The sequence below is a fragment of the Balaenoptera physalus genome (assembly GCF_965194825.1).
Source record: "Balaenoptera physalus genome assembly, chromosome: 17".
Classification (NCBI taxonomy): Eukaryota; Metazoa; Chordata; class Mammalia; order Artiodactyla; family Balaenopteridae; genus Balaenoptera; species Balaenoptera physalus.
The window spans coordinates 41,822,453-41,834,474 of NC_138895.1; the positions used below are offsets into that span (position 1 = coordinate 41,822,453).

A 12,022-nucleotide genomic window follows, 5' to 3' on the forward strand; every position below is an offset into this window, starting at 1 on the left:
TGTCGTATATGGCCTTTATTATGTTGAGGTAGGTTCCCTCTATGCCCACTCTCTGGAGAGTTTTTATTATAAATGGGTGTTGAATTTTGTCAAAAGCTTTTTCTGCATCTATTGAGATGATCATATGGTTTCTATTCTTCAATTGGTTAATATGGTGTATCACATTGATTGATTTGCATATATTGAAGAATCCTTTCATCCTTGGGATAAATCCCATTTGATCATGGTGTATGATCCTTTTAATGTGTTGTTGGATTCTGTTTGCTAGCATTTTGTTGAAGATTTTTGCGTCTATATTCATCAGTGATATTGGTCTGTAATTTTCCTTTTTTTGTGATATCTTTTTCTATTTTTGGTATGAGGGTGTTGGTGGCCTCATAGAATGAGTTTGGGAGTGTTCTTTCCTGTGTAATTTTTTGGAAGAGTTTGAGAAGGATGGGTGTTAGCTCTTCTCTAAATGTTTGATAGAATTCACCTGTGAAGCCGTCTGGTCCTGGACTTTTGTTTGTTGGAAGATTTTTAATCACAGTTTCAATTTCATTACTTGTGATTTGTCTGTTCGTATTTTCTGTTTCTTCCTGGTTCAGTCTTGGAAGGTTATACCTTTCTAAGAATTTGTCCATTTCTTCCAGGTTGTCCATTTTATTGGCATAGAGCTGCTTGTAGTAATCTCTTAGAATGCTTTGTATTTCTGCGGTGTCTGTTGTAACTTCTCCTTTTTCATTTCTAATTTTATTGTTTTGAGTCCTCTCCCTCTTTTTCTTGATGAGTCTGGCTAATGGCTTATCAATTTTGTTTATCTTCTCAAAGCACCAGCTTTCAGTTTTATTGAGCTTTGCTATTGTTTTCTTTGTTTCTATTTCATTTATTTCTGCTCTGATCTTTATGATTTCCTTCCTTCTACTAACTTTGGGTTTTGTTTGTTCTTCTTTCTCCAGTTCCTTTAGGTGTAAGGTTAGATTTTTTATTTGAAATTTTCTTGTTTCTTGAGGTAGGCTTGTATTGCTATAAACTTCCCTCTTAGAACTGCTTTTGCTATATCCCATAGGTTTTGGGTCATCGTGTTTCCATTGTCATTTGTGTCTATGTATTTTTTGATTTCCTCTTTGATTTCTTCAGTGATCTCTTGGTCATATAGTAACGTATTGTTTAGCCTCCATGTGTTTGTGTTTTTTACAGCTTTTTCCCTGTAATTGATTTCTAATCTCAAAATGTTGTGGTCAGAAAAAATGCCTGATATAATTTCAATTTTCTTAAATTTACTGAGGCTTGATTTGTGACCCAAGATGTGATCTATCCTGGAGAATGTTCCATGCATACTTGAGAAGAAAGTGTAATCTGCTGTTTTTGGATGGAATGTCCTATAAATATCAATTAAATCTATCTGGCCTATTGTGTCATTTAAAGCTTGTGTTTCCTTATCAATTTTCTGTTTGGATGATCTGTCCATTGGTGTAAGTGAGGTGTTATAGTCCCCCACTATTACTGTATTACTGTCAATTTCCTCTTTTATAGCTGTTAGCAGATGCCTTATGTATTGAGGAGCTCCTATTTTGGGTGCATATATATTTATAATTGTTATCTTCTTCTTGGATTCATCCCTTGATCATTATGTAGTGTCCTTCCTTGTCTCTTATAACATTCTTTATTTTAAAGTCTATTTTATCTGATATGAGAATTGCTACTCCAGCTTTCTTTTGATTTCCTTTTGCATGGAATGTCTTTTTCCATCCCTCACTTTCAGTCTGTATATATCCCTACATCTGAATTGGGTCTCTTGTAGACAGCATTTATATGGGTCTTGTTTTTGTATCCATTCACCACGCCTGTGTCTTTTGCTTGGAGCATTTAATGCATTCATGTTTAAGATAATTATCAATATGTGTGTTCCTATTAGCATTTTCTTAATTGTTTTGGGTTTGTTTTTGTAGGTCCTTTTCTTCTCTTGTGTTTCCCACTTAGAGAAGTTCCTTTAGCATTTGTTGTAGAGCTGGTTTGGTGGTGCTGAATTCTCTTAGCTTTTGCTTGTCTATAAAGCTTTTGATTTCTCCATCAAATCTGAATGAGATCCTTGCCAGATAGAGTAATCTTGGCTGTAGGTTCTTCCCTTTCTTCACTTTAAATATATCATGCCACTCCCTTCTGGCTTGTAGAGTATCTGCTGAAAAATCAGCTGTTAACCTTATGGGAGTTCCCTTGTATGTTATTTGTCATTTTTCCCTTGCTGCTTTCAATAATTTTTCTTTGTCTTTAATTTTTGTCAATTTGATTACTATGTGTCTTGATGTGTTTCTCCTTGGGTTTATCCCATATGGGACTCTCTGCACTTCCTGGACTTGGGTGGTGTTTCCTTTCCCATGTTAGGGAAGTTTTTGACTATAATCTCTTCAAATATTTTCTCGGGTCCTTTCTCTCTCTCTTCTCCTCTGGGACTCCTATAATGCAAATGTTGTTGTGTTTAGTGTTGTCCCAGAGGTCTCTTAGGCTGTCTTCATTTCTTTTCATTCTTTTTTCTTTATTCTGTTCCGTAACAGTGAATTCCACCATTTTGTCTTCCAGGTCCCTTATCCGTTCTTCTGCCTCAGTTATTCTGCTATTGATTCCTTCTAGTGTATTTTTCATTTCAGTTATTGTATTGTTCATCTCTGTTTGTTTGTTCTTTAATTCTTCTAGGTGTTTATTCTTTAATTCTTCTAGGTCTTTGTTAAACATTTCTTACATCTTCTCAATCTTTGCCTCCATTCTTTTTCTGAGGTCCTGGATCATCTTCACTATCATTATTCTGAATTCTTTTTCTGGAAGGGTGCCTATCTCCTCTTCATTTAATTGTTTTTCTGGGGTTTTATCTTGTTCCTTCATCTGGTACATAGCCCTCTGCCTTTTCATCTTGTCTATCTTTCTGTGAATGTGGTGTTTTTTCCACAGGCTGCAGGATTGTTGTTCTTCTTGCTTCTGCAGTCTGCCATCTGCTCTATGCAGCATTTTAGATTTACGGTGTAGTTTGATGGATTCTGAGATAACGAGGGTGGATTAGTAATTACATCCTTGTGAAACATCTTAGAGGATAAACCCAATGATTTTTCTCTACAGAGAATACTGGCCTCAGGTTTTGGCTTCTGATTGTTTTTTTGGTTTGGTTTGGTCAGCTATTATTTGTCAGGTATTAGCAAAAGCTAATATTTGAAATGGAGAATTACTCTAAAACAGACCAAAGAAACAAAAACCATACCAGACTACCTTTAAACCAATAATCAGGGGAAAATATGTTCATTTATTCTAATTCCCATGGTCTTAGTGCTATGCCATGGGCTTTCTGCCCACTTTCAAAGCTGAGTGTAATGACTCGCTGGGCAGGGAAATGAATAGGCTTCATGGTTAACACGAGTCTGCTAAAATGCCTCTTGTGCCCACTTTTCATGACAGGGCTAGCTGCTTTTTGGCAATCAGCAAACTGCAGAAACAGTTCTATTCAACGTGAGTCACCGCTCCAGCAACCAAAAACAGGACTCTCCTTTGGGAGTTTCCTTTAGTTGTTAGTGTGTGTTTCTTGCTGTTGTTGTCTTGGATCCTTTGAAATCACACTTTTAGGCCAGAAATGCCACTGATTATTTTAGCCTTTAAATGATGCCGACTAGACGTGTTTCCTGGAAAACTTTAGCAGCTACCAGGCTAATCTGAAACTCAGCAACCTGAATGAGGTGATTCTGCGGAACACAGCTGCTGGACACACTGAATCAGACAGACTGCAAATATCTACATGGACACAGTATGTCTTAATTTGTACCAGGTACTGTGATAGACACTTCTGTATATTATCTAATTAATCTTTACAACAAGGTATAAGGTCAGAGAGTTATTGAACTGTGGTAATTAAGAGCAGAGCCCTAGTTCTAGACCACCCAGCTCTATCAGTTGGTAGTTTTATGACCTTGGGCAATAATTTAATGCTCTGTGCCTTAGTTTCCTCATCTGTGCAGTGGGGATAGCCCCTATAAGGCAGGTGTGATGTTTATAGGACATAATTTTAAAAGTGCTCAGTATAGAGCCTGCTACATGGTAAGCACTAAATATAAGATGGCAACTACCATTCTCACTTAACAGATGAGGAAATAAGGTTCAAAGTGTTTCCCTGACTTGCTCAAATTCCCATGGGTAGTAAGAGAGCTGAAATTTGAACTCAGTCTAACTCGAGTCCTTGCACTTAACAACCACATTGTTATCTTCATCACTACCACCTGCATTATTATTATCTATAACTAAGAGTCTCAGCAACAAACCAAAGGAAATCCTTGTCAGGCATACAATTTGGGGTGTGTGCACATGGCCAGGGAGAATTATTTTTAGTCACAATCACAGACAGGAAGAAAAATCACGATAAGTATGAGGAACTTTGGATGCCAAATTATCAAGATCTATTGCCTACACATTTGTTAATACCTCTCCTCCTTCTACACGCACACAGGAATTATGATTAAAATAGATTCATGCCAAATAATTTATTTTTTCTTGAAAACTATTCACTGGAGTAGAACCACAACTCAACAGCAAAAACAACTGCAGTTTTTACCTTGGAACTCTTAAACTAGGGCCCATTGACACCTAGAATATCCTTGAATGGGCTTAAAGTCCATGAACTCCTAGAATTTGTGTACCATATTTGGGGTGTGTAAGTGTTAGTGTATTTTTCTGAGGAGAGAGGCTATGATCATCTTTAGATTCTCATAGAGGTCTGTGACCCAAAAAAGTAAGAACCACTGTTTTAAACTGAAGGCTGTCCCAGCGGCAAAATACAAGTAGGGAATTGAGAGGTACAAGCTACTAATGTATAAAATAAATAAACTATAAGAATATACTGTGCAGCACAGAGAATATAGCCAATATTTTATAATAACTTTAAATGGAATATAATCTATAAGAATTTTGAATCTCTATGTTACATGCCTGAAACCAGTATACTATTGTAAATAATATCGTAAATCAACTATACCTCAATAGAAAGAAGTTAGCATTAAAAAAAATAACTGAAGACTGTCTTACCAGTGCAGTTACAGTGGTGGTTCCCCAGAAAGCCTAATGAGGGTCCACATGAGGCCATTCATTACTTTGTCTGCTTCTTAACTCTACTCCTGTGCCTGGTCATTCAAGAGAGCAGAGACATTGCATTTAGGATAAAAGTAACCGACAACAATGCTCCATATAAGTTAAGCAATTTGTGAGTTTTAGTTAAATCTAGATTTAAATGCAGTTAGGATGTAGTTCAGGAGTTGGTCAACTATAGCCTGCACTTGTTTTTGTAAATAAAGTTTTACTGGACCGTAGCCATGCTCACTAATTTACATATTGTCTATGCCCACTTTCTTGCTACAGAGTTGAATAGTTGTAACAGAGCGTACAGGTCTCAAGGTCTAAAATATTTATATCTGACCCTTTACAGAAAACGCTTGCTAACCCCTGATGCAGTGATGCAGTTGAAACAATCTTGGTACCACAGTGAGGGTGAGCTTGAGGTCTGGCGCTTCCATTGTTTCTGTGACCTTGCACAAGTCATTTAATTTTAACCTCAGTTTTTCATATATAAAGTGGGAATAGCTTCTACTCACTTTGCTTACTCTTTATAGTTATTATCATCAAAATCAAATGTGATAATGTATGCAAATGTTAAATGTACCTTATTAGTTTCATTAGTGGTAAGATATCATCCCCAAATTGCCTACACACGGTGACACATTATTTCTCAGAAAAGGAGAAAAATAATTTTAAAAATCTAAGTACAATAGCAATTACATAATATGGCACAAAACAGTTACTCTGTGGAATTTGCCTTCCAAGGCAACTAATGATTAAGTGTTAATTTTTCAGGGAGGAAAAACAAATATTTCCTGAATAAATTGATAAATGAAATACTAAATAGAAATAACAACACCAAAGTACATTTTCTCAGTCAAATGTCTGTTCAGTTGAGATTTTGCGCTTGATTTTAGGCCTTGCTGTTCATGACCAGAGACAAGGAAAAGCTGAGACAGAGTGGCTTCTGAAATTTGAGCTCTATCTAACTTAGGTGGCCAGGAAGAACTTCTCAGCTTCTGAATTTTAAAAATTGTCTTATATTTGTGACTATCTTTAGTAAATGCTTGAAATTTAAAAAGGAAATGACATGGCTTATACACCAATTTTTGTGAAGAAGTAAATAAATTGATGATTTATCCATAATCTCACATATCCACTTAATATCCTCTTAAAGGGAAGGTTCAAACTCTCCTGAAAAAGAGTAGATATCTTTCTTCAAGCATTATTAGAGAAATTTAAAACATGTATTTTTTTCTCTCTCATGAATTACAGTGTGTTATGTTCTCTTTTAGAGTCACTGAATGGATGGTTATTGTTTCTCAATTATTTAGTTCTGTTGGTGATATTATTTGGTTTTGGGCCAAATAATACTTTGTTACTTTCCTTTTCTCCTGTTAAAAAGAAGACCAAATCAGGGAGAAAGCTCACCTCTGGGCAATAAGAGAATTAATAATCAGGGAGTTGGTGGGATGCTTGCAGACTTAAGAATTTTTGAAACAAACTCTACTAATAAAAGTTAGATTATAACCAGATTAACTAAATAATTTCGGTGACCTATTTCTATTTTAATATAAAAAAGTAACCAACATAGTATATTGGAAAGAAATAAACCAGGCCTGGTTCCTGACTCTATTTTGAGAAATTTACTTATTAGAAGGTAATAAAATGTCTCAAAGAATTGAACGGAGGGTTGGAGAACCACTCTCAAAAAAATGACAGGTATGCAGTTAGTATTTGAGGGACAGACAGCAGGACTCAGTTGAGAGTCTCCTCAGGGCACCGTGGCTGTAGTGAACAAGCTCCACATGTTTTTTCTATCTTTACATCGCTCCACTAAAATTCAAGCCCTGAAGAATAAATAGGGGCAGCTTGGGTTGCATGTCTATCTCTTGACTGGGGTAAAGCAGAGCACTTTGATTAAAGCATATGTCCAATCTGAGACTGCACCCAATGGGAGACCGAAGGAAATCAGAATGCTATTAGCAAAAGAAAAGGATATGGACCCTAGGTCCCCAAAACTATAACAAAGGTAATCATGCCTGCCTGCTCAGGTTGTTAAACATATCAAAGGCAGCAACATATTTAAAATATGTATCACAGAGACTGTCACTTTAAAACAGTAGCTGAGGACTTCCCTGGTACCTCAGTGGTTAAGAATTCGCCTGCCAATGCAGGGGACATGGGTTCGAGCCCTAGTCGGGGAAGATCCCACATGCCGCGGAGCAATTAAGACCGTGAGCCACAACTACTGAAGCCCATGTGCCACAACTACTGAAGCCAGCACGCCTAGAGCCTGTGCTCTGCAACAAGAGAAGCCACTGCAACGAGAAGCCCGTGCACCACAATGAAGAGTAGCCCCTGCTCGCCACAACTAGAGAAAGCCCACACACAGCAGTGAAGACCCAACACAGCCAAAATAAATGAATGAATGAATGAATGAATTAAAAAAACAGTAGCTGAATAGCAACCTCAATCTAGCCTTTGCTAACTAGTAGAAAGCAATAAAAGTTATAACACCAAGGGGGGTGGTGGTGGTAGAGGGAGACTTACTCTCCCTTCAACACAGGCATAGCTAGATTTTGTTGCATGAAAGAGAAACAACCTGTATGCAGCTAGGAAGTCATTACTTACTACACCCTATACTTGTCCCAGTCTCAAAGATCCATGATGTATACGAGTAAGGTATAGGACAGCCATCCTCTCTTGCACGAGTATTACCTTTGAGAAGACTGCAGTACGAGTTTCCACTACCACTGCCATCTTTCTGCATTCATTTAGAAATAGGAAGTCCCCCCCAAAACTGGGCAGGACAAAGGGGTCATAGGAATCTGAGACACAACTCTGAGAGCCAGTAACTATTTGTTGCATTTTGTTGAATTGGGAAGTGGAGTTCACATAAGCAAGGCATTGTTAAGTGGTGGTGGAGGCAGACAGAACAATTATAGTCCTGCAAATTAGGAATTGTATATTTTCCTTGTACTCCATCAGTTTATAGCATCAGAAAATCAGCGAGTGGGGATAGGAGAAGAGTGAGAATCACCAGAAATCAAGATTTAGAGAACATTAGCCATTTGTACTCCAGTTACAGGTCAATAAAGGTGACATGACCAGCAACAGGTAGAAAGCATGTGGAACCAGTAATTACTTCATTTCTTTTGCATCTACTGGATCTGGGAGGCTCTGCTTTCATTAAACATGAGGGAAAAGAAATGTGAATGTGGCCTTTGAAAACCATTTCAGAACAAGGCAAAATTGCTTTTAGGATTACTGAGTAGTTGTATTGAAAGTACTTTATGATTTGGGGGGAAAACGTTTGAGTACAAAGAGGAAGGTCATTCAGAAGAAACAGGCAGAGCAGACCTTTGAGAATGACCTACTGCAGGATCCCGAGGACATTTCAGGAAATGGTTTGGCATGAAGAAAAAGCTCTATCTTATAAAAACTGGCATCTGGGACAATTTATGCAGGATCCATTTCACACAATCTCCACATTTATAACAGATCTGTCCACTCTGCTGACTCTGGCCACCTCTGTTCACTCTTGCCATTGTTCCTGGGCAGGTGTTTCAGGCCCCCTGCTTTACCTGTTTCTAGCCATCCTTACCCCAAGCTCTGTGTAGGATTTTATTAGGTTGACTACCAGTACCCCTCAAGTGGTTCCATATGCCAACCCCAGCGAAACTATCCTTTTCCACTGATCGTTTACTGAGGGTTCCAAATCTTTTCAGACTTTTAATCTGGGTTCCTGTGGCTTTTCCCCCTTGGCTGCTTGTGGCCTAATAGCCTTTCTTCCCCCATGGCTTGGTTTCATAGCCTTGCTCGAAAGCAGATGCTCTGGCGCCTTCCACAATGAACACTGCCAGTTTCATGGCATTTTCTTGCGGCTTTTGGCTGTAACTCTCAACTTTCCAAGGCCCAATTGTAAGACACCATGTGGGACAGACCCAAAAGGAGGGATATGGTGAGTGGGGGAAGGGGATATTGTATAGAGCATGTGAAATGAGACAAAATTTATTCTCAAGGCGTAAGTCACATTTTTCTATTAACTTGGTTTACACAATTCAGATGTCAGTTGATTAAAATGAACACGTTTCCTATGTGATGGAAAGGATATTTTTCAGTGGAGACTGAATGAAATTTGAGGGGCCTGCTTTTGGCAGGTGTTCTATCTTTGGTCTTTGCTCCTGCATGTCTGCTGTTTACCTTCCAGTTGAGAGGCAGTCTGCCATCTCCGTGCACATGCCCTCTCAGTCGTTTCCAGATCTGAGATTCTCTGTCTTCATTCATATCATGTCCTTGATTTTCTATTTGGAATATGAACTATTTTACTGTGAGCATAGGATAATCTTTTAATATGTTCTTTTCCCTTTTCCTTTCTCTTCCCTACCCTCCCCCACAGGCAACAGCCTCTTCTGTGAAAAAGGTCCAGTGGATGGGTCAATCATTAAAAAAAAATTATGCATGTCAAGTGACTAGTAAACTCTGAGAAATGATGGTGACTACCCACTGACTCTTTATTGTGAAGCAAAGTAGAGTGAGAGAACAAGGGATCGTCACTGAAAGCAATGGGGAGGGTCAAGACAGAGAGTGGTGGTCTCACTCTATTAAGTGAGTAGAGGCCAGGTATGCTGCTAAACATCCTACAATCCACAGGACAGCCCCTCATAACAAAGAATTATTTAACTCAAAATGTTAATAGTGGCGAAGTTGACATGCCCTCTGAATCTTTAACTGCTTACAGTCATGATTAGGACCTTAGAGACTTTATTGCTAGTCCCTTGGGGAGCTTCCTCCCCATGAATTAGATCATTTAACACTCACCCCTTTAAGCCTGAAGCCAAAGTCAGTTCTACAAAACAGAAGTAAGTCATTTAAATTAGTGCCATAGTATATTGCTGACTCTTTCCTTTTACTCCTTAGAGACTGCAATGGCTCCTCTTGGTTTCTTGGAGTCAAAAGTGCCTCCTAAGTAGATCAACTCAGACACGAACTGAAAAAGAAAGAAAGAGAAAGATTATCTATCTATTATCTATCTATCTATAAATACATATAAAATCTATGTATAATAATATATTTATCATATTATAATATTCATACAATATATTAAAATAGTATATAATATATAAAATACATTATATGTACATATTATATATTTTATATCCTGCCCTCGCCCTTCCCTGCCTACCTCATTCTCACCCTCATCCCCACCTCAGGTCATTGTTCCTCAATACTATGTCCCACAAAGCAGACGGAAACCCTCCCTGAGGTTTGGAAAAAGAGGAAGAACCTTTTAAAGAGATAGTATGTGACATTTTGAGTAAGTCAGCCAGCCATCTCAGGTACAGAAACTCACAGGCTATGTGTTGTTCAGAATTAATGTAATTTCATTGCTTTGGTATTCAGAATACGAGGATCAGTATTTTACCTTTATCATCTCTGTTTTTAATTAGGCAGAGGTACTAAAAAGATTAGGAGAGAGGATATTTATAAATCCCTTTGAGACTTCGATTAAAAGATGCCATTTAGAAATGAGTGCTTAAAATTATTTTTATGATTTCTACAAGTGGGCTTAGTTTTTGGTTATCTGACTCAAGGAGGTGGGGTAGTTGGACATTTGCTTTGAGTAAATGAATCCCCTGGCTAAGCTACGCCAATTATTGATGGATAGGTGACAAAATCCTCAGGTGTCAGGTCCTGCTTATCCTCCAGCCAGGACTCGGTGAGTGCCATGACCTGGAACAAGATCTGTAGCCAGAGCACATATATTCTCTGGAATTTAATTGTCTTTTATTTATACATCCTAATCCAAGAATTTTCTATTTTAGTAATTATGATAATGATGGTGTTGGGGTTAATAACTTCCAAGTATATATTTTAGCTTGAAATTTTCTTTTTATTCAAACTTAAGGAGAAACAAATAATTCTGACCTAATGATAAAGTTATTGGAGAGTCCTATGCCCCAGGACACATAAAACCTTGCCCTTCTCCTTTCACTCCCAAACTTCATCCACGCCCTCCCAACCAGGTATTATGTAGCCTGGTGTGGCTAATGTGGCCAAATGGATGAAATCAATCTCCATAGTGGCTGAAAAAATAGGTAACTTACTTACATCTGTTGAATCTCTTCAGTTTATGGTCATTATTTTACTTTGTTTGTATTGCTTAAAGTAAATTTATTCTCTGTTGATCAATAATAACTGAAATGAGATAGTATAGTATAACAGAAATAATATGTGATGGGGAGATGGAAAAATATGTTCCCACTTGGCCATTATCTAGCTTTGTGACCTTGGACCATTTTACTCTGTGCCTTAGTTTCCTGGTCTGCAACATGAAGGAGATAGCCCAAAAAAACTTCTATGGTGCTTTTCAGATCAAAAATTCACATTTCTATGACCTTAAACTATAGGTGACATAAAAATTTCACATGACTATGACAGATATTTATAATTATGGCCTTTGGAGTAGAAGAAAAATCTTGACAAACTTTCAATTACGTAATGTATCTAATTTGCAGACACATACACAAATCCCAACTCTTGAGATAACTGGTTTCACTTAAATGTTCATCCATTTCTATATCTTCAGCCAGTTCTACAACCATATTATGGTTGTGACATAGTTTGAAGCTATTTGCCATGTGTCCACCAATGAAAATTTAGAGAGGAGAGTGCTTTCTAGAATTTACCCATTATGATTACAAAAATAAATTATTCTGTTGTATAAAAAGAGGGAAAATAATGTGAGGTTTACATGAGAAACTTCAAAGTCTAATGGAGAAAGAAGGCAGGATGTGGTTCTATTTGTTTAAAACTGTTTAACTTTTTAGGTCCAAGGAGTGATATGAATTCCAAAAGGAATGATTTCCAAGAGGAAGAGAAACTTTTGATGGTTGGCCTAATAAAATAAAACTACACATTAGTGAAACTGAATTCAAAGATGATTCCAACACTG

At 37.5% G+C, this 12,022-nt stretch overlaps 1 long non-coding RNA gene across 1 annotated transcript in view; it reads right to left on the reverse strand.

The window, feature by feature from the left end:
* Positions 1–716: 716 nt before the first annotated feature.
* The window catches only part of LOC309647169, a 227,039-nt gene continuing 215,733 nt past the window's right edge, over positions 717–12,022 (reverse strand). Inside the window, exon 2 of the long non-coding RNA XR_014255849.1 lies at positions 717–2,645. This is a non-coding gene — a long non-coding RNA (uncharacterized lncRNA). The remainder of the gene's footprint in view (positions 2,646–12,022) is intronic.